The 23,572-nt window shown below is 45.8% G+C and overlaps 1 protein-coding gene across 1 annotated transcript in view; it reads right to left on the reverse strand.

Moving 5' to 3' along the window:
- LOC138295274 (zinc finger protein 850-like) overlaps nucleotides 1–23,572 on the reverse strand; it is an 85,735-nt gene that overhangs the window by 16,681 nt on the left and 45,482 nt on the right. The gene's annotated exons all lie outside the window — the stretch shown is intronic.

Genomic DNA, 23,572 nt, shown 5'->3' on the forward strand with positions numbered 1-23,572 from the left:
TATGGTTTGTTCTAGGCCTGTCACTGCTGTCTGTGACACTGGGCTAGTGCTCTACATTCAGAGATTTACTTAGTTCCTCGTTTTGGTCCTTGGATTCTACATAATAGCATATTTCTGCTAAAACATTTCTTTTTTTTAAATACAGACAATCTAGGAAGGTAGACTGTTCTTAAAGTAGACAGAATATTGAATTTGGCAAGGAGTCATTTGTATCGGGCAGCGGTTCTTAATCTGTGGTTCGTGGACTACTGGAGGTCCACAGTGCCTATTCAGGGGCGAGGCAGACCAATATAACCTCTAACCATTACTTTCTATCAATCAGAAGAATTTTCAACATACAGATTCAACTATAAGGATAATGATTCCATTGAGCAACAATAATACTTATTTTAAGTCTACTGTATGGCCTCCCCAATGTATTTGGTAAATGTATTAACACAGTCCATTAAGATATGCTTTAAAAAATAAGCATTAGAAACATGTTTTAGTTGGAATCTCTTGCTAGTTCATGATGGATCATGCCTGAATGCACTCCGACCTGAACTAGCAATCAGACTATTACTAATTACAATGCTTTACTGTTTATGATTTTCTGGATAATCATACATATCGGTACACTAAGAAAGCCAATGTTCTAAGTACTCAGTGATCTGTGTGTTATACAGCTAGACAGCCTAAAAACCCTTCCAGGCTGCATGTACTCCCATCCACTGCTTTATATGAGCAGCACTTACAGACTTCAAGCATTTCCAATTTTCTTGAAAGAGTTTGAAAGGGGGGCAAAACCAGAACTTTTTAGCAGAGCTGAAATATTGTCCCAGGCAAAATACTACTTTTTTGGCTGCCAAAATCAAGTAGTTAAAAACTACTGGAATACACTGATAAAAGTTTTCCAGACATATTACTTACTGAGTTCACAAAATGCAGAAACTCTACGAAGGAAAGAAGTTGTCAAACATAGTAGTATTTTTACCTTATTTGTTATGCAGATCTAAATGCTAATATAAAACTGCTATGACCCTCAGACTTACTTAGCCACAAAGTCATACTATTTCTGCACGCAGTCTAATAACATGCAAACCCCAGCCTAGAATGGCGCAACAGTCCATCTTTATTGTTTACCAGCCATGGTCTGCTTCCAACTGGAAAAAAAAAATTAACACAAATTGTATAGCAAGCCAAATGATGTATTTTTAAACAAAGTACAAGCATCTGTTCAGGCACAGGTGTCATTACATCCTCTAAAAGAAATAAGTAGGATAATGAGCAATTGTTAAGTAGGTGTCAGCAAAAAATAAAAATAAATAATTCAACAATAGGTATACAGGTTTTTGAAATGCAAGTGGTTCAATCAAATTGCCTACAATCCCATACCCCACAATCAAACCAATGCATATGGTACTTCACATGCGCACTACGAGCTCAGAACATCAAAGCTAGGTGTCAGCACCTAATGTCCCACCATCTTTATCCTCACACTATGATAGAAACCCTCATGCATGGATCTTCATAACCCATGGGCGAGGAACAGGCTGTAACCATGGGCATGTCAAGTGCAGTTTGAAAGTATGTTTGTTTACAAACATGTGGCAGGTGTGATGTCAGCATTTTCTGGCCCAATGAATTCTGAATGCCAGGCATTTTAAAAGAAGTTATTGAACAATCAATTATATCTTAAATCATGGGCCCAATATTTCCCTCCTCTCGCGCTAATTTGCTTCTGGGATGGTGAAAAAGAGGGACTATATGGAAATAAGAATATCAACATGTACTGGAAATATTTTATTGGTTCAGTATTCTGATAATGTATTGATAGAGTGATGTTAAGTAGCATCACATTTACATGACTATTTGGCGGTATTTAATAGGAATGATTTCAGTTTACAATTTACTTATAAATATTGTCTAAATAAAATCCTATTTTTAGATATAATGGCCAATGTTATTTTTAACTCCTTTTATTGAATTTTCAGTATACGAACATAGCATTGGTTCAAGCATGTCGGTCATTATCCATAGTGGCATAAATTTTAGATACTGCATTTTGCGTAGAAGCTATGGGATTAAGAACACTCTGGTGCAGTTGAATAAAAATCAAATGTATCAGTATTGTCCAACCATCATTGACATTCACTGTCCCCTTAGAGGAACTACTGAACACTCCATGGTCCTACCTCCTTTCGAAACATCCAGCAGATCATCTACAGGCCTATATGTTGCTAGGATTTGACCGTAGGGGTACCTGGGTCAGTTAGTGCCCCGATGCTCAAGGAGGAGGAACCCTTAGACTCGCTTAGCTTAAAAATCCCTGATTCATGAACTATATCCCCAACAAGGTCCGGTAGGCAATCCAAATAGCCAACATTATTGAAAACAAACATACACCCATATTACACAGACATCGACAAACATTACACTGCATACAAAAGGACAACTATATTAAAATGTAGTGCTCTTGAGCGCGGCCATACCAGAGATCAAGATGGCTGCCTGGTGTATGAGGTTGGCCCTCTATATAGTGTGCAAATCTAGGCACAATGTGAAGAGGGTCCAGGTAACCACACATTGGTTTACGGGGAGTAAAAACGAAACCACCTAATGCTCTAATTTCTATGGTAGCTTGGTCGAGCAGTTAGGCCAATCCTGGAGAAATGCAAAGCATTTGTTGTACTCACAGTATCAACTTGGAACCACACACTCAAAGAATAACTTAAGACCACTTTCTAAAAATACTTCAGATTTTTATGAACATTTTAAGATCATCAAAAGTGGTTAAGTTCTTTTTGAGAAATTAATTTTTGAAGTTTAATAAAAACAGTCTTTTTTTCTGCATAATTATGCACCACAGGAATCAATGGAGGATAACCTTTAAAAATGCATATAAAATCAGACAGAAGGTTGACCAAGTTCTTCTTTTGCAGGTTGGTCGAGGCCGTCGGTGTGAGAAAAGCCTCTTTTTGACATGGTTAGCCCTTACTTTTTGCCTGATGCATGATGTAGCCTAGAAACCGCTAAACAGGTTTCCCGGGCCAGAGCTCTTTCCGTAAAACTGTTGTGATACATTGGCACAATTGGATACACCTTTAGCTACCACTATAAGTCCCTAATAAAAGGTACTTAGTACCCAACGCATGGGCTCCTATGGGTAGGCCGCTGAGGTTAGCAGCACTGAGTGTGCCACCCTCTAGGGCCATGCATCCAGAAGCACCCAGCACTGCCATTGCAGGCTTGGTGTACTGGTGCAAACCTAAAACACAAACTTGTCATGGCACACTGCCTGTGTGCCCTGTCCACAATACCTTACACATACTATGGGTAAGACACAACTCAGGCAGGCCTTCCAGCCCTAAGGCAGGGTGCACCATATCATATGTGAGAGCACAGCTGCCAAACCTGGGACATAGTGAGTGAACAGAATAGCCATTTAATACATGTGCTGGACACTACTCAAACATGTGTTTTCCAGCTATATGATGGCCACTCTGAACCCTCAGTTGTCTGATATCAAATAACTCAGAATGATAAATCCAAACTGGTTCAAGTATTGGATTTATCCCTAAATGTACCCAGGGGTCACCTTAGAGGTGCTCCCCGCTAAAGCTAACTACCCTGGCATGGTTGCTGGCTGGCCACATACAGCCTGCCACCTCCAGACACAAGTCTACATCCCTGGGGTGAGGACTACAAAGTTTGGGGGAGAGGTCAGTCTCTCTGGTGTGTAAAAAAAATGCTCTTCCTGGGTGAGGTGCTAACACCCCTCCCTTCAGGAATGTGCACTGCCCTGACTGCGAGCTTCAAGGGGATTACCACCTTTGAAACTCGAACCCCAGGCCTGCTGCTAGCAGCAGATGGTAATCCGTTTGCAAGCCCCCACTTTTGGCTGAAGCAAAGGCTGGAAACTACACAAAGGGTAGGAGTGGCCCCACCTGGCATGCACCACCCCAAAGGTATTGCCTGAGAGGTGGACACTTCATTTCATTTTCCTCCATCTTAGATGGAAGAAAAATAGCCAATCAGGGATAGGGAAGTAACCCTTACCACAGGAAGTGGTCACTGTAGTGGGTGTAGCCACCCAAAGGTAGGTGTCCCATTGGACACTACCAGGTTCCCCCTAAAACGCCCACTAAATTCAGTATTAAGTGGGCACCCTTAGACCAGGTAACCATATTCGAAGGACACAAAGAAGACCGGCACCAGGAAGATCCAAGGCACGAGAACTGTGGACCTGCTGCACAAAGAAAAGAAGCCAAACCCTGCCTGCTGCACCCAGGACCAGACAATCACTGCTGCTGGACAACTGGACTGACTTCAAGAACCCCAGAGGACCTCCAGGGTTTGACAATCACCGAAGAACTCCCTGAAAAGTGGAGGTACCACTCTGCAGCAAAGAAGAAACCAGCAACGCAGTGAGGGTCACTTCACTGACCGGCTACTAACTCCCGTACTGGAAGTCGCAGGACAAACCCTGCAAGTGTGCTAAGTTTAATGGCACTGCACCCTTCAGTGGTTGAACTGTGCCAATACCATGGGTACTGGTCAGCTGATGTCAGACACCAGGAAAACCAGCCCACCCGGGGCTGAAAAAGGACGAAAAGGAAGCCCCTGTCGGGGGACTTCATGGACACCATGGACCTCCCACCACAGTGCCCCTGTTGTCCAGCACATGACCCTTGAAGTGACTTACCACCAGATCCAAAGGGCATCTTTGCACAAAGCTCTTGGCTCACTGATTAGCTCTGCACCATGCCTTCCTGTAACGAAGAACCTGCTGTGCCATAACAGTCCCTCACCCCTTGCGACCTTGACACTCCAAGGGGACCCCAAGGAACCACCTCTAAACGTACCTGACCAGACCTTTTCCACGTGGTCCCCCACAGTGGCCCTGGACTAGCTCCTGGGACTTTTCACCGCTGCTCCTGCCGCAACCGGGAGCTGCCCGAACTTCTCCAGCTAGCACAATGTGCCCATTGACGACCTCCACCAACCTGCAAAAGTAGAACTCGGTAAAGCAACTGTGTGATTTTATATGTATTTTTAAAGGTGACTTTCCAATGATTCCTATGTGCGTAATCACGCACAAAAAGACTATTTCTATTAAACTTCAAAAATCCATAACTCTGTCCAAGCAGAGACCCTCACTCTAGTCAGGGCAATGGAGATAGACACTTAAGATAACCCCTGCTCACCCCCTTGGTAGCTTGGCACAAGCAGTCAGGCTTATCTCAAAGGCAATGTGTAAAGTATTTGTACCAACACACACATTAATACAGTGAAAACACTACAAAATGGACACCACACCACTATAGAAAAATAGGCAATATTTATCTAAATCAAACAAGACCAAAACGACAAAAATCCAACATAGACAAGTCAAGATGTGATATTTCCTTTTAAATAAGAATCTTACTCCATAGAAAACAATGGAAACGTTGTTACACAAAGTATCTGGTTTGCGTAAAAAATAAAGTTGCACGGGCGAGCGTGCAATGAAAAAGTCAGTGATGCATCGATTTCTCACTCGCAAGCGAGACCGTGTGTCATTTCTACTCCAGTCGGGTCGGCGATGCATCATTTTCCGGACAGGGCACCTCGGATCCAGGCAGGCCTGCATTGATTTTTGATGCCCAGCGACGATTCGTAAGAAATCCGGTCACACAGTGTTGGAAAACCGCGCTGCTTGGGGTTACGAGGTTATCAGCAGCTGCAAGCAGGTGTTGCGTCATTTCTCCAGCCATGATGCGTCGATCTTCCAGCCGCGATACAGGTGGCACACCGGTTTTAGCCGCAAAGCGGGTAGTGCGTCGTTTTTCAGCTGCATTGCAGGTGGTGCCACAAAATTGTCCCCGCACTGTGCTCTGTGCGTGGATTCCAGTCCTTGTTCTGCCGACTTCACCACTCAAGGGCCCAAGGACTGGATGGGGCATCACCTGGCAGGAGTCTCAGCAGAGAGTCCAGGTGTTGGCAGAGGAAGTCTTTGATGGCCCTGAGACTTCAAAACAGGAGGCAAGCTCAGTCCAAGCCCTTGAAGACTGTTCACAAGGAAGAATATACCACAACGTCCAGTCTTTGTCCTCTCTCAGGTATAAGAAGCAACTGCAGGCCATCCCACCGCACAGTCGCAGGCAAAGGGGCAGTACTCCTCTTCCAGCTCTTCAGCTCTTCTCCTTGGCAGAGGTTCCTCTTGGTTCCAGAAATAATTTTAAAATCTGGGGTTTTGGGTTCACTACTTATCCCCTTTCTGCCCTTGAAGTAGGCAAACTTCAAAGGAAAGACTCTGTTGTTCACAAGATCCTGCCTTGCCCAGGCCTGGCTCCGGACTGGAGACTGCACTGTGTGAGGGCAGGCACAGCCCATTCAGGTGTAAGGACCACTCCTCCCTCCACTCTAGCTCAGACGGTCCATCAGGATATGCAGGCTACACCCCAGCTCCCTTTGTGTCACTGTCTAGAGGGGATTCACAAACAGCCCAACTGTCAGTCTGACCCAGACAGGGAATGCACAAGCAGGCAGTCAAAGAATGGTTTACGCAAGAAAATGCCCACTTTCTAAAAGTAGCATTTTCAAACTGACAATTGTGTTTTCAGAGACACCAAGCTCCACATTTCGATCTGCTCCCAAAGGGAAACTGCACTTAAAAGATAAGTAAAAGCATTCCCTATGTTAAACCTATGAGAGAGATAGGAAGTGAAAACCAAATGTGGCAGTATTTCATTGTTATAACATGTAAAACACACCAGTACATGTCCCAACTTCCACATACACTGCACCCTGCCCATGGGGCTACCTAGGGCCTACCTTAGGGGTGCCTTACTGTAATGTTTTGAGTATTGACTACTGATGTCGTGTCACACCGCTTTGCACCTGGTTTAGCTGCCTATTGGCTTTAACTTGGCATTAGACATTTTGTATTCAGTTCAGCTGCCTATTGGCTTTATCGTGGCGTTAAACATTGTAGTTGAGACATTGCAGATGAGCTGTGTTTTTCCACATGGTAAACTAAACTTGTGTTTTTCTCCCACCAAACACTATCATGATAAGGAAGCGCATATTTTGTGGTTTTCTCTGGTGCAGCCTTGGGAAAAGCAAGCCTCGAGGACTTGGCTAACCTTCGACGCTTGTTTTTTTCCCAACTCTGACCCACAGCAGCCAGCATTTTTTTTTATGATTTCGCTCTAAGAGGGAGGGCTTTCTAGAACGTTATCTCGTAATTATTCAAAGATATAGAAAAGATGACTCTGTTCAGTAGCGATGAATTCCAAGACTTCAGTCAGGCTGCCTGACCTGTCCCGTGGGCGTGGAAAATTCTCTTTCTCGCAGCTGAACAGGAGTCGTTCTTCTTGCTGGCATGAAAAAAATGAAACATTTGGTGGGCCCTGCTACGGTGATTAATTTTTATTAATCATTTGCTTTGCATTGCATATTAATATATATCTATATATCAATATATAATTGTTTGTATCCTTGCAGGTATATATTTGCTGCTTATAGATTGGAGACTTTTTATACATAGTCTCACATTGTGGTTGCACATTTTGGAAGTACACTTTTTACTAATCAAACCTTCCTTTACAAACCTTGCAAAAAGCTATAATAAATGTCTTCTTCAGATTAGGAAGTGCATTCCAGAGAATCTTTTCGACTCCTTTCAGTGTGCATATCTTGGCTCAGTCGAAAGTAAAGCAAAACACTTACATGTAAGAAAAGGGAAGGTTTGGGCATAGCTAGTGGGTACGCTTGCCAGGTCAATTGGCAGTTTAAAACTGCACACACACACACACAGACACTGCAGTGGCATGTCTGAACCATGTTTATAGGGCTACTCATGTGGGTGGCACCACCAGTGCTGCAGGCCCACTAATAGCATTTGATTTACAGGCCCAGGGCACATCTAGGGCACTTTACTAGGGACTTACTAGCAAAATAAATATGCCAATCATGGGAAAGCCAATTACATATACACTTTACATTGGGATCACTTGCACTTTACCAAAACAGCAAAAACAGAGTTCAGCACACAGTCAAAACATGGGAAACAGAGGCAAAACACAGGGAGATCACATCAAGGATGCCAGGTCTAACAGAAGTATTTTTATAAATTGGTCTCGAGTTATTCCTTCGAATGTGCGAGTTGCAGGATTGATACTGTGAGTACAACAAATGCTTTGCACTTCTCCAAGATTGGCCTACCTGCTCAACCAAGATAACTTAACAATTAGAGCATTAGGTGACCTGGTTTTTACCTCTGAAATCTAACATGTGATTACCTGGATACCCTGTACAGTGAGCCTAGCTTTGCACACTACATTGAGAGCTAGCCTCCTACAGTTGGTGGGCACACTGTGCCAACTGGAGAAGTTCAGGTGGCTCCCAGTTCTGGCGGGAGCAGCGGGAAAAGGTTTCTGGAGCTTGTGCAAGGCCACTGCAAGAGACCACTTGGAAAAGCACTGCACAAGTAAGTTTAAAGGTGAATCTTGGGGATCCCTTTGGATTGTCGGAGTCGAAAGGGTTGGGGGACCATTAGAGCACAGCTGTTTTTTTGGTGCTGGGCACAGGGCGGCCAGGGAAAGAGCGAATCGGTGATCTAAGAGGCGTGTGCAAGGACGCCTTCAGAAGTAGGAGATAAGTCAGTTCAAGGGCGACTGCAAGACAACGGGGGCACTGTGGTGGGAGGTCCAGGTTATTTCTGAAGTCCCTCAACTGGAGCTTCCTCCTGGTCCTTTCACAGTCCTGGGTGGGCTGTTTTTTGGGATGCCCGAAGTCATGTGACCAATACCCAGGGTATTGGTGTGGTTCAGCTGCTGGAGGGTGCAGTGCCACCAAACTTGGCACACTGGAATGAAGTTTGCTCCGGTTGCGGCGTCTGGTTTCAGAGTTAGCATCCGGTCAGTGAAATGGACCTCTTTGGCTTGATAGTTTCTTGTGGAATTAGAGTGGTACCTCCAATCTGGAGGGAGTTCTCTGGCTATGTGCCTAGAGGCCCTCGGGGGTTCTTTAGAGTTTATCCAGTTGTCCAGTAGCTCCTCAGTGGTGACCGTAGGGTCCCGGGTGCAACAAGCAGGGTTCTGTGCCTTTTCTTTGGTGCAGCAGGTCAAGTTCTCGTGCCTTGGATCTTCTTGGTGCTGGTCTTCTTTTGTCCATCCAATCTGATTTTTTGGTCTAAGGAGGCCCACTAAATACTGCATTTAGTGGGCGTTTTAGGGGAACCTAGTACTGACAAATGGCTCATCTACGTCAGGGTGGATACACCCACTAAGTGACCACTTCCTGTGGGCAGAGGTCCCCTCCCTACACCTGACTGGCTATTTTGCTTCCATCCAAGATGGAGAAAAATGAAATGGAGAGTCCACCTCGAATGCAATACCTTAGGGGTGGTGCAAGCTAGGTAGGGTCACCAGTTCTGTCCTTTGTTTGAGTTGCCTGCCGTTGCTTCTGCCAAACGTGGGAGTTTACAATGGGGGCGGCCATCTGCTGCTAACAGGAAGCCTTGATGTTGAGTTTCAAAGGCAGTAGGCCCTTTGAAGCTCGCCGGCAGGAAGGTGCACATTCCTGAGGTAGGTAAAGTTGGCACTTCCACCCAAGAAGGGGTTTGTTCTGAATCACAAAGGGCAGAGGCCCTCATTCCAGTGATGCAGACTTGTGTCTGGAGGTGGCAGGCTGGATGTGAACAGCCAGCAACCATGCTAGGGTAGTTAGCTTTTGCAGGGGGCACCTATAAGGTGACCCCTGTGTACATTTTATAATAAATCCAACACTGGTTATCATTCTGAGTTGTGTAATACCAAACAACTCGGGGTTCAGAGTGGTCATCATGAAGCTGTGAAACTCATACTGACCAGTGTCCAGCACATGCATTTAAAATGGCTGCTCTGATCACTCACTATACCCCAAGTTTGGCAAGCACAAGTGGGGGCATACTGCCCATGTACCTATGCCCTCACACACAGTATAGTGCACCCTGCCTTATGCCTGGGAGGCCTTCCAGAGGAGTGACTTACCTATATTGCCTGCAGTATGTAGTGGATAAGGCACACAGGCAGTGCGCCATGTCGAGTTTGAATTGTAGGGTTGCATCAGGACCCTCTGCCCGCAATGGCAGTGCTAGTGCACATGAATACACTGCTGTAGAGGGTAGCACAATCAGTGATGCTGCCTTCAAGGGCCTACCCTTAGCTCCTCCTACCTAAGTACCATTTACTAGGGACTTATGGTGGCAGCTAAAGGTATTGCCAATTGTGCCAATGCATCACAACAGTTTTGGGAAAGAGATCTGGCCCAAGGAACCTGGTTAGCAGGGACCCTGGGCACTAACAACTTCTAGGCTACATCACATACCAGGCAAACAGTGGGGATAACCATGTCAAAAAGAGGCCTTTTATCACACCTGGCAGTGAAGCTCCAGCTCATACAGCCTCCATTAGCTGACTTCTGGCCAAAATTTAAATCTACATTCACCAGCACTGTGAGCTATGCATTCCTGGTAAAAGTGGGATGGTTTGAAGCTGTTTGCAAAAGACAAGCGGATGGGAGAACGGCGATCACAGACAAGTGGGCATAGGCCTGCCACTCACCCCAGAGGGCCTGAGGCAACAGGGGCTGCAGATAAACCTAAGGCTACTAAGCATCGCAGGGTAATACACCCCTGCTCCATCTAAATAAAGACCTCCTCATTGCTGCATCAAATTAGGCTGCAAACCGTTGGAGGCAGCCTAAATCTTGCCACGAGACCTAGAGGGGCACACAGGTGCCACAGATTCCTTGCGAGCAGGCCTAGACATGAGCTGCTTGGTGCTGTCCCAGGGAGAAACCACTATCCCGCCTTATCCTCACTCTGGTGTAAGGCTTATGAGGCGAGCACCCGCACAGTGGGATATGGCGACAGCATGTCCGGTACAGTGAGCCTTTGCTGTAGGCCTATTGGCCCGAGGAGCCTGTGGCACGATATACAGTGAGACTGGCAATCTCCTTTCAGCACACCATGATCACATCAACTGAGCAGCTGACATCACTGCCATGCCTCCTGCACATCTCTCTAGCATTATCGGACGCGTACAGCACTCGGGCCCCTGCACTCACTGCTTCTTGATAAAATCTCTGACCATTGAGAGGACTGGCTGTTACCCTGCTTTGGCGGGACCAGATGCTTTCTGTGTTAAACACGCTTCTGCTAGCATTACCTAGCCTGGATGGGATGAGAGGGATCCCAATAGTGTACCTCCCTGTGACCCCCTCTGGATACAGATACAGTCCCCCTCCCACCCTCAGAGAAGCCTGCACCATACAGACTGCCAATCATGGGGAGGGGTGATCCCGAACAGTGCAAGCTCCCCTCTGAGAAGCCTAAGGTGACAGGATGGTTGGACCCTCATTGGGATGCGGAAGATGGCAGATAGATGACTGGTACAGCAGCCACAATGGCAGAGCTTTGTGAAGGCTGCTGCATTGATGCTTGCTTTGACACTCCAGCGAACAGGCTTGACTGTACGGGCAAACGTTTAATTCAACAGGGCATATGGATAGATGGTCTGCAAGAACATCCATCAGGCCTGGGAGACGTTGCCACGACTCTTTCTAAACTACTGGAAAAGCTGGAAAGACTTCGAAAAGCAGTGGCTGTTCAAAATGAAGACCTAGATGCATAGTCCTGGTGAAAAAATATCTGCATTATGGGCATTGCGGAATCCACAGATATGGGCCGCCCAGACCAGTTTGTGAAACACTTGCTTGCTGACCTCTGATCGCCAAAGTTTCACTTCCACATCTGTGGTTGAAAGGGCCCGTCAGTCTCTTGGCCCGTGCCACCTTCCTGAAGCTCCACCACGTCCTACCACACTCTACCACTGCCCGACTACTTAACTATAAAGGATCGAGACACAGCACTTCACCTGCCATGAGATCGCAGTCCGCTACAATTCCAAGGCTCTTCAATCTCCTTGTTCCAGGATTTTACAATGGTAGTGCAGGAGGGGACACAAATTTACAGATGTGCAGAACTTGCTGCGCCAACATGGATTGAAATATGGCATGCTCTACCCGGCCCACCTCTGAGTTGAGGTTAACAGGAAGGCTCACTTTTTTGAGACCCTGGCCAATGTTGCAGCCTTTTGCAAACAACCTAGCAAAGAACAATCACTGCCTTGAAGATACACACCAGAATGATCTCCTCCTGACCTGCATTCATTGATGAGTGTAGACCTCGTTCCATCTGACTGACTGCTCTTCATGTCGCACTCCCTGCACATACCTTAACTGTCGTTCCTTGATTGCTTCTGAACTTACCCTGCAGAATCTCTCATAAACCCGCTTCCCAGATTAGTATTGCTATGGTTCACCTCATGGAGCCTGATATGTTTTATTGAACATGTATCATCTGCCTACTGGGCCTTACTTGCTGTAACTTTGCCCACCTCCAAAGGTGTACACCACATCAGATACAATTCTGGTACATGTTTGTTTGTTTGTTAGTTATGGGGTTCGCTGAGTGGTTTCCTGCCTAGTGTGGGTGGGGAAGGGGGCGTCAGATATTGGCATGGTCTTTTATGTTGGTCACCATAGCTTGTCTAGCAAGGGCACATGCCATTATCACACATGAGCGTTCATGTCTACATATCTCTAGATGACTGCACAATTAATAGGACAGGTGCACTTAGCTGACCTCACCTTCCTGTCCTGGAACAATTAAAAGGACTAAATAACACATGCAAAGGCAAACAGGTGTTGTAATATCTTACTCGACATGGCATAAGAATAGCCTTACTCCAGGAGACATCCCCTGCCTCGAAATTCTCCTACATTTGCATCTTCCTGGGGTCCACACAGGTACTTTTCTGGCTACAGTACATACTCCCTAGGAGTCTGCATCCTCATTCACAAGAGTATCCCCTTCTACCATACTGCCAGTTTTATTGATGAAAATGGGATATATGTCAAGGGTACTATGGTGGGTCTCTGTCTCCTACTAATCAATGTATATATTTCGCATGTAGACACCCCTGGCATTTCCCAAGACCTCTCGTCCCAATTGGGATGGGTTGACGCCGACCTTCTCCTTCTCAGAGGGAGACCTTAATACGATTGTTGGGCCAACATTAGATTTCACTGGTACGGCCCTAAAATGCAAACCTCAGTCTCTTCAAGTCATTCGTGATATCAGCGACATGCATGGTTTGCAAGATGTGTGGCGCTTGAAACATGCTAATGCTCCTGGGTACACCTTCTATTCCGCACTACAGGTATGGACTTACACAGATTATTGAATACTCTCTACAACTGCTGCCTCTTGGCTGGTAAATGTACAGAATCTCCCACGTACATTATCAGATAATTATCAGATCATTCTCTGGTACAAATGATCCTATAAATAATGTGTTAGGGGGCGGGGGTGCTGGAACACTGGTGTTGCTTCCTGAGCAATACTCTACTTGATGAGGTGTTTCGCACTGAGCTTCAGGACTCCATTGTCAAGTACTTTGCGCTCAATGCTGGTTTTGTTGCCCAGTAGGCTACGCTGTGGGATGCCTTCAAGGCATATATACGTGGGTGTGTATTTCCCAAACGTGCCTAAGTGCTGCAGATTATGTGTAATCAGTTAGCATGCACAAAAGCCAAGCTGCAGCATATTGATCGGTTAGCTTCCCAATAGCAGCATGGGCCCCACTTGCACCGCTGTGCAACATTATTAGACAAATTTTGCGACATGGCCGGGTGGGAAATGGGCATATCTGGGGAAGTATCCAAGGCCCCCAGCTTAGACTCGCTCACATCTGTCTTTTACAAAGCTTATAAACATCTTCTCGCACCACATCTCCTTGAGATGTATGCAGAGGCTCTTGAGACCAGGGTCCTCCAATCATCACTGCGAGAGGCAGTGATTACTTTGTTACTGAACCATGGTAAGGACCTGCACCTCAGTACCTCCTATCGCCCACCATTGCTTCTAAATTTTGACAATAAAATACTGGTGAAGATCCTTGCAATGTGGTTGTCGTTGTTATTGGACAAGATTATCTCACCAATGCAAACTGGCTTTGGCTCAACAGATCAACGGCCCTGAACTTACACCCTAGCTTTACATTATAACTGGGATATCATCAGAAGTGCAAGCAACTGTGGCCCTGATGGAAGCAACAACCTTGCCCATGCACCTCAGACATAGCTCATCGCTCACCATCTTCAGGAAGAACCTCAAGACGTGGCTATTCAGATCCAATTCTTCAGATGAGCCACCCCCCCCAAACGCCTTGAGACCCTCAACGGTGAATAGCCGCGCTTTACAAAAACTGATTGATTAATTGATGATGAGAAAGCATTCAACTCTTTAGAACTGCCCTTCCCTCAGGAAACATTGTATAAGTTAGTAATGCCCCGTGGGTTCATATCACTTATTATGCTATTCCAGCCCAGTGGCCCGCTTAAAGTGGCTGCCTTTCAAATCCGTTTACAATTACCTGGGGGACCTGACAGGACAGCCCTCAGTCACTGTCCTCTTTTTATTATAGCTATGGATCCTCTGGTCCCCCATTTACAAGAGAAACACTTGCATTGAGTTGCACACTTTCCACTCACTGCATGTAATTGTGCGGGTGTGGAGAAACCACTCCAGACTGCATTATAGGTTTAAAAGAAAAGGATTTTTATTGACGTTATGGTATATAGTGGAATTCAGGTAGGTTTGTTTCAGTCTTTGCGAAGCGGGCCTTTAATTGGTGGGATGTTCTTGAGGTCTGTTCTTTATTCGTCTTTCTCTCTCTCTCTTGTTCACAGGACTTTTCCCCGGGAAGCACATGTGGAGAGAAAAGAACAGGAGCTGTAAGTGATCTTTAGTGATATTTCTTTTCTTATACAATGTTGTTATTTCCTGTCTTTCTGTTTTTGACAATAGTACATTACTCTCCTTATCTCAGGTTAGCCCGTACTTGTCTTCTGTTTTTCGTACTATTCTGATTCCTAATCTCTCTTGTCTTTCTGGTTTCCCTTAGTATTCAGCAGTTTCTGTGCTTGTGCTTCGGCGGGCCCTTTAGAAGTAATGGTGGTCTACGGTGCCTTTCGGTAAGTTTTCGTGTTTCCCTCTGCTCCTCGTTTGTTTTTCCCCTTTTCCCTTCCTAGTACCCTAGTGCTCGTGCCTTCCCGTTTCCTCAGTGATTGTCTATTCCCTCCTCCCCTTTTCCCCGTGTTACCCTTTTCACTCCACTCCTTTCTCTCTCTCTTATTTACAGTCACTCAGGGACGTAGTCCCACGCACCTGAATGGCCACGCTTCTCCTGGAACGTGGCGGGATGCTGCATTTCGGCCTCCCGGTCACCTGGAACAGGGTCTTCTCGGTATCGCCTCCCAGTTCCTCTTCCGATACCCGGACAGTACCTTGAGTGCTGGTTCCCAGTCGAGCTCTGTTCCTCGTTTCTCTCCTTCCCTCCTCTCAACACTGAAAGTGCTGTCTCCGGTATATTTGACCTGCTGGCGTCCCGCCGCTGCGGAACGATTGACCAATCACAGGCGGCATGACCAGGAAGCTTCGGAGCAACAGGGGCAGAGTCAGCACAAGTGATAGCCATGTGTGGGCGCGCAGGCTCTAGCCCGTCACATACACTCTCCCCCTAGGGAGTGGCCTTTCGAGACGCTCCAAAGCCAGATAACGGGAAAGGAAATCTGCTGCCACCATGTGTTTCCCAGGCAGATGTTGGATCCAAAAGGAGAATGGCTGTAAGGAAAGGAACCAGCGGAGAACGCGAGCATTAGTGTCCTTATGATGGGCAAGCCATGTGAGAGGCGCGTGATCAGTGATCAGGGTAAAAGTTCTGCCCGATAAGTAGTATCTGAGAGATTCAATTGCCCACTTAATCGCCAAACATTCCTTCTCTATAGCTGGATAATGGCATTCACGTGGTAGAAGCTTCCTGCTGATGTACAACACTGGGTGGAGGGAATCATCATCCTGCTGTTGGGATAACACTGCCCCAAGCCCTACGTCGGAGGCATCAGTCGATAACACAAAAGGTTTATCAAAATCAGGACAACACAGCACGGGTTCCGAAGTGAGAGCGGCCTTTAGTTGCTCAAAACTACGTAAGGCAGGCATAGAGGGAGGACCACGGGTGTTGGGACAGGAGTTTTTCAGTAGATTAGTAAGAGGTTCTGCAATGGTGGAGAAATGAGGGATAAATCGCTGATAATAGCCAATCAAACCCAGGAAAGCTCTAATATATCTTTCTTTCTCTTGGGAAATTCCATTTTAGAAATGGCCTCTACTTTTTCGACCTGGGGACTAATTCTACCATTCCCCACAACATAGCCTTGTACTTGATACTAGTCTGCCCGAGTTTACATTTGTCAGGATTGGCAGTTAAGTTGGCCTTTCGTAAAGTATGCTATATGGTCTCTAGATGTGCCATGTGCTTCTCCCAGGTCTTGCTGTATATAACAATGTCATCGAGATAGGCAGCAGCATATTGCTGAAAGGGACGCAGGATTTCGTCCATGAGCCTCTGGAAAGTGGCGGGGGCCCCATGGAGACCAAAAGGAAGGACAGTAAAGTGATATAAACCAGAGGGGGTGGCAAATGCTGTTTTTTCTTTATCGTCCTTTCTTAAGAGTATCTGCCAATAACCCTTTGTGAGATCTAAGGTGGATAGGTATGTGGCTTGGCCTAATCTCTCGATCAGTTCGTCTATTCTAGGCATGGGATAAGCATCAAAATAGGTTAAGTTTTTCACACCCCTATAATCTACACAAAATCGTGTACTGCCATCGGGCTTGGGTACCAATACGACTGGCGAGCACCAGGGACTGGTTGACGGTTCTATGATACCCGCTGCCAACAGTTTGGACCTCTCCTTCAATTATCTTCTGCTTTGCTTCAGGGATGCGGTATGGCCTCTGTCGTGAGACAGTATTTTGTTTCAAACGGATGGGGTGTTGGACTAGGGTAGTTCTACCCGGATATCTAGAGAAGACATCTTGATTGTGCTGTACTAACTGGGTTAGTTGATTGTGATACCCTCTTGTAAGATCAGGAATGATCCATGGGTTTACCTGGTTGGACCGATCCTGGGAAGTTATCTTGGGATATGGGATGTTGTCAGGAATCTGAGTTGATAAAGTGAACGGAGTTGTCTCCTGTGGGTTCTAGCCATTTCTTCAGTAGGTTGATATGATATATCTGCTCCCTACCGCTCCCTTGGGGAAAGGCCAGCTTTTATGTGGTGGGGTTGATCTGAGCTATCACTTCAAACGGTCCCTGCCATTTGGCCAATAGCTTATTGTCAGTGCTAGGGAGCAAGACTAAAGCTTTGTCTCCTATTGATAAGGTGCGAACAGCACTCCGGATATCGTATCTTTGTTTCTGCTTAACTTGTGCTTCCTGTAAGGCCGTATGGGCTTCTTCCCATACTGTATGTAGATGGTCTCTTAACTCCCTGGTGTAGGTTAAGAGGTCTTTTACTTCCTCTTCTGTATCCTCCCACTGTTCAACTAACATGTCTAACAGGGTGCGTGGCTGTCGTCCGAATAACATTTCAAAAGGACTATGACCCAATGACGCTTGTACATGTGTACGGATAGCATATAAAACCAATGGAAGTTTCTTTTCCCAGTCTTTCCCAGCTTCCGATATACTTTTTCTGAGTAATGATTTAATGGTTTTATTATATCTTTCTACTAGCCCATCGGTTTGCGGATGATAAACTGAGGTACAGATTTGTCTCACCCCTAGAAGTCGACATACTTCTGCCATTAATCTAGACATAAACGGAGTCCCTTGATCTGTCAAGATCTCTTTCGGAAAACCCACTCTGGAAAAGAACTCTATCATAGCCTAAGCGATAACTTTAGTATGTGTACTGGGAAGGGGTATGGCCTCGGGATATCGTGTCGTATAGTCCACCAAAACTAACACTGTCTTCCAAGTTGAAGGGGTAAGGGGCCCGATAAGGTCCATTCCCACCCGGGTAAAAGGAATGTCAATAATGGGAAGTGGCTGAAGGGGAACAGGTTTTTGTGGAGAGGGGTTGTATAACTGACATTTGGTACACTCAGAACAATGCTTACGTATCTCGCCATAAACCCCGGGCTAATGAAATCGTCGAAGTACCGTTTCTTCCGTTTTCTCCCTTCCTAAGTGTCCTTCCCCATTATCCCTTGTGCCAGTTGCAACACTTGTTGACGGTGACTTTTAGGTACGACTAATTGTAGGTCATTCCCTCTGGTGGGCGTGGGGTTTCTATATAGGAGATTATTACGAACCAAGAATCGGGGACCTACCCCTGGTGCTGTTCCGGACTCAGCCTTTTCCTCCATGGTGGCGGTGTCTCCACAAATCCCACTTCTGACACCACTTGTAATCGTGCGGGTGTGGAGGAACCACTCCAGACTGCGTTATAGGTTTAAAACTAAGGATTTTTATTGAAGTGATGGTATATAGCGGAATTCAGGTAGGTTTGTTTCAGTCTTTGCGAAGTGGGGCTTTAATTGGTGGGATGTTCTTGAGGTCTGTCCTTTACTCGTCTTTCTCTCTCTCTCTCTTGTTCACAGGACTTTTCCCCGGGAAGCACATGTGGAGAGAAAAGAACAGGAGCTGTAAGTGATCTTTTAGTGATATCTCTTTTCTTATACAAAGTCGTTATTTCCTGTCTTTCTGTTTTTGACAATAGTACATTACTCTCCTTATCTCAGGTTAGCCCGTACTTGTCTTCTGTTTTTCGTACTATTCTGATTCCTAATCTCTCTTGTCTTTCTGGTTTCCCTTAGTATTCAGCAGTTTCTGTGCTTGGGCTTCGGCGGGCCCTTTAGAGGTAATGGTGGTCTACGGTGCCTTTCGGTAAGTTTTCGTGTTTCCCTCTGCTCCTCGTTTGTTTTTCCCCTTTTCCCTTCCTAGTACCCTAGTGCTCGTGCCTTCCCGTTTCCTCGGTGATTGCCTATTCCCTCCTCCCCTTTTCCCTGCGTTACCCTTTTCACTCCACTCCTTTCTCTCTCTCTTATTTACAGTCACTCAGGGACGTAGTCCCACGCACCTGAATGGCCACGCTTCTCCTGGAGCGTGGCGGGATGCTGCATTTCGGCCTCCCGGTCGCCTGGTACAGGGTCTTCTCGGTATCGCCTCCCAGTTCCTCTTCTGATACCCGGACGGTACCTTCGGTGCTGGTTCCCAGTCGAGCTCTGTTCCTCGTTTCTCTCCTTCCCTCCTTTCAACACTGAAAGTGCTGTCTCCGGTATATTTGACCTGCTGGCGTCCCGCCGTTGCGGAACGATTGACCAATCACAGGCGGCATGACCAGGAAGCTTCGGAGCAACAGGGGCAGAGTCAGCACAAGTGATAGCCATGCGCAGGCGCGCAGGCTCTAGCCCGTCACACTGCATGAGGATGATATTTTGTTGTTTATTCACCATCTTTCTGACAACCAAGTACCTATTATTCAGGTTTGGTGTATTTTCAGGTCTACACATTAACTGGGCCAAAGCTGAATCATTCCCTCTCACTGATGTTACTTCACCTTAATCAAGTGAACACCCCCTGACTTAGTGCAACTGGTCTACAAAATATGTAGGCATTATAGTGCATTGCAAGAAGGAGCAAGTGATCCCACTGAATTATGGTCTGGACAGGGACAAGCTGTCCACTCAAACAGAAGGGAAGCTTCCCTCTCTCTATGGCAGGCCAGCAACAATTTCTTTGCTACTATGAGAAGCCTTTTATTGAGGCTCATATGGGCTGGCTGCCAGCCAGGGATCAAGTCGAGCAGGTTTGCTTCTGTATGATGGTGGCAGGTTCGGGGTGCCAGACTTTCACCTATACTATCTTGCAGCCCAATGTCAATTTGCATACCACTGGTATCACCTGGATGCAGATCTTCCTTAAAGCAAGCCTGAAAGAACTCAAGCAGGAGATGTGCCTCTATAGGCCATATTCCCAAAGGGCATCACACTGGATGCTGACATCCAGACCCTCTCAAATACAAGTTAGGCAAGGCGGAGTCTCTGCTTGCCCCTGCGGGGAGGACTACTATACTCATTTGCTCTTCCTCTGGCTAATAATCCATGGCTTTCAATAACCCCAGAAACACTGGTCCAACGTACTCTATCACATCATGATGTGTGTACATTTGGGGACCTTTTCGCAGATGGACATGTCCTCGCTCATGGTGATGATACACACTTCGTGAATGCCACACATGGACCACTTCATCTCTACAGTGTGCTGCAAATATCCTCCTACCCACTGTCCCAACAACTTTCCCCTTTGAGGGGGTGGGGGGAGACTGGTCTCTAGGCCTTACTACGGCTACGTGGCCATGATCAGAATATGAACATTACACACAACATCCTATGATCATTTTACTGAAATATGTATCACTTGAGAATGGATCAATAAATATCTAACTATAGATATTCAATAAATATCAACGCCATAACAGTACAGACTAGTTATGTGGATACACTGGCCTACTGAAGTGGTATTGCATTAATTGTAACAGAACTGTGAAAAACATTCATTGTTTAGAAACGCCTCTAAAAGGAACTGCTCATCATATTATAGGTTTTCCTTATAAACAACTAGTACCGTCAAATGATATAACTTTGATAGCCCTTCTGCAAATTATAATGTACTATAAGTGATTTTTTCCCATAAATCAAAGAAAAGATTTGGCTTTTTTACTGTAGCAGAAATAAATTTACTATTAAAAATGTTTAATTAAGTTAATGGCAGGCAATGGTAAAACGGCAGGACGTGGTCATAGTGTTTAGTCACAAGAGAAGTCCTCATTAAGCATGAAATGCTTTATGGGCTATGAGTGCTTCTATGTTTTTTTGTCATTTTCATTATAGGAATCATGTCCACAGTGAATGAAAAACAACATACAGTCACCAATCAGCACTAGTAGGTGCAATTCTCCAAAAGTGACCTTAATATAGTGAATTGAAATGTTCATGTCTGCCATCCTCTCCTTATGGAGTAAAGTTTACTTTGGCCTCTTGTAGAACAGTGCCCGCCCTTCAAGATTGGTGGGCACCAACTTGTGGAATTTAACTCCACGGAATTCCACTGAGTTACATAAAAACTCAGAGAGATCCCTCCCACCCGTAGTAATGCTACAGATTATAATAGTCGACCTCAAGAAACTGCAAACCTCCAAACGGAGCAACCTTAATCCCCACAACAGACTTAAACTTTGACCCTTGTTGCACCTGGCATAGATTATCTGGGGGTTGCTTAAGCCCTTTAAAGGTGCCCCTCAAAAGTGACAACTCCCTCCCCTGTTTGCAGTATGACGGACTGGTTCACGCTTTACCCTGTGAACAGGCGGTAATGGTCCCAAAGATTATACATCAAAAAACATAAACAGTGGCTGTGTAAGCGTGGTGCACACTTCCACAGTGTACGCTAAGTATTATTTACAAAAACAAATTGAGAATGTCCAAAAAAGTAATCAAAGGAGTGCCAAAGTGGTAAGCCACCCAGCCACAGGGTGTAGTAACTGAACCAAGAAGGTCAACAGTTGTTTAGACGAAAACAGAAAAACCACGGCGCATCACAGCTTCCATATTACTTGTCTTTATTTCTCCATGATAAGTCAGATGACTGTCCAAACAGATGGATATCAGCAAATTTGTTGACAAGAAAAGTGTCACCAAGCCGAGCCAAATAAAAGTTCAAATACATCCACAGCCGACACGTGTTTCGTCAATACTGGACTTTTTCAAGGCTGTAAGTACAATTAAGAGACATGGAGTTCATCAGCTAACTAGGTTTCACCAGTCTAAAAGTTAAAATATTATGATTTGAAAATACTATTAAACATCAATATCCCAAGAACCCGAAGACAAGTGTGGTGATTACACATGTGGGCTATCTGCCACATTGGCGTGGAAGCCAAGAATTATGTCATGCGTACATATTCACCAGTGTGCATATCGTATGCGTCATGCTCCAAAACAAAAAGAAAACCCTGGACAAATAGACACACACCTCTGTGAGAAACGTGAGAACGAGGGGACTGTTTGCAGGTGCTAACAAAATTAGAGTGCGCAGAGAGATGAATGATTAAAAGGTAAGAAATGTACCTAAGATAGCAGAAATGAATATATTGTGCGAATGTATATCAGGTGTTGCACTGCACAAGGAGCAGTCGCCTTATTATCTGCGCGGATCCAGTTCATGAAGACTCCGGTAAGTCAGGGAGTATAGTGTTGGATTTTCCATATATCTGAACCAGACCATGATAAGTCTAGAGAAAGGTTTAAAATCAGTAAGGTGAAATAAAGTGAGGAGATTCCTGCGCTGAGAAGAGGAAGGCCCCGATGTACCCACCAAGACGTGGACACAAGCCCAGCCGAGACTCACGAGGGGTCACAGAGCTTCATGTAGAGGCCAGAGCACCTGTGAGCGGCACGTTGTCTCCTACACTGGAGTTACCAGGGGAGGAGATAGTAATTATCACAAGTGTCGAAATCTTACACGCTGCCGTGCGCTGATAAACAGTGCATATAGGCAGCAGCCCCGGAGCATACTGAACTTGCACGGAGAGAATGACACTGAAGAACCTGCTGTGAATGACTCGGTGCGCACCAGGTCGCTGCTCCGTCCGGAGGCCGCGGGCGGCGTCTGACTCCACCCGCAGGGCCTGGCCATACTGATGTTATACCTCCGAGGAGGGAATGAGAGTAGAGAAAGGACTACCCGGAACTCGCCGCCACGTGTCGCCATATTGGAACGGGAATGTAGAGAGTAGAGAAAGGACTACCCGGAACTCGCCGCCACGTGTCGCCATATTGGAACGGGAATGTAGACCGAAAAACCTGATATACAGCGGAAGTGATGGAGGCAGATATAAAGCGTGCACCCACCGTTTGGTGCGATTAGTACGTTAGACATCTTCAAAACGTGTGGTACTTCTGGACAGGCTGACAACAACCGCATGATTTATGTAAGAGGCGAGTAACACGAGGAGTATTCTAACTGTAAAGAAAGGAGAGTGGATGGGGAAAAGAGTGAAGAGAGACAGAAAGGACGACAGAGAGCAGGAATGAGAGAGAGAGAGAAAAGAAGAGACTGAGGGCGTGGACACATAATGTAAGAAATGTATTGCGCTTGAGGCAAAAATCGAAAGAAACATAGAATAGGAATAAAGATAATATATTTAGATAAGGGGAGAGAGAGAAAGAGACTTGAAAAGGAGGGAAAATTGTGAAGATGTAACTGAAATACCCTTTGTGACTGCAGCAGCTGTTTAGCATCAGTGCCTCCATGGGTAAAATGCTTTCATGTTGTTTTGAAATACGTGTTGAAAAGTGCTCTGCCAGTAGTTCTTCAGAGGGCACCTGAGACCGCTTTGCTTCACGGTCTTGTCCGCCTCGTTTCCTCTAACTCCCTTTTGGGAAGCATCTGGCGGAGATAACACATTCCAAAGCAGGACTATGGGTGAAAGGTTATCAGAAGAGACCCCTTCCACTTGCACGCAACTCCTTAAACCGGTTCAAAATGGTTTGTCTAACTGAAGCTTCTTTGTACGATTAGGTATAAAAACAGTGTGAAGATGTATATTTGTGTCACTCTGTCCGTGTGTCTGTCTTTAGACACACTGGT

This window comes from Pleurodeles waltl, chromosome 5 (assembly GCF_031143425.1).
Source record: "Pleurodeles waltl isolate 20211129_DDA chromosome 5, aPleWal1.hap1.20221129, whole genome shotgun sequence".
In the NCBI taxonomy this organism is placed as follows: domain Eukaryota; kingdom Metazoa; phylum Chordata; class Amphibia; order Caudata; family Salamandridae; genus Pleurodeles; species Pleurodeles waltl.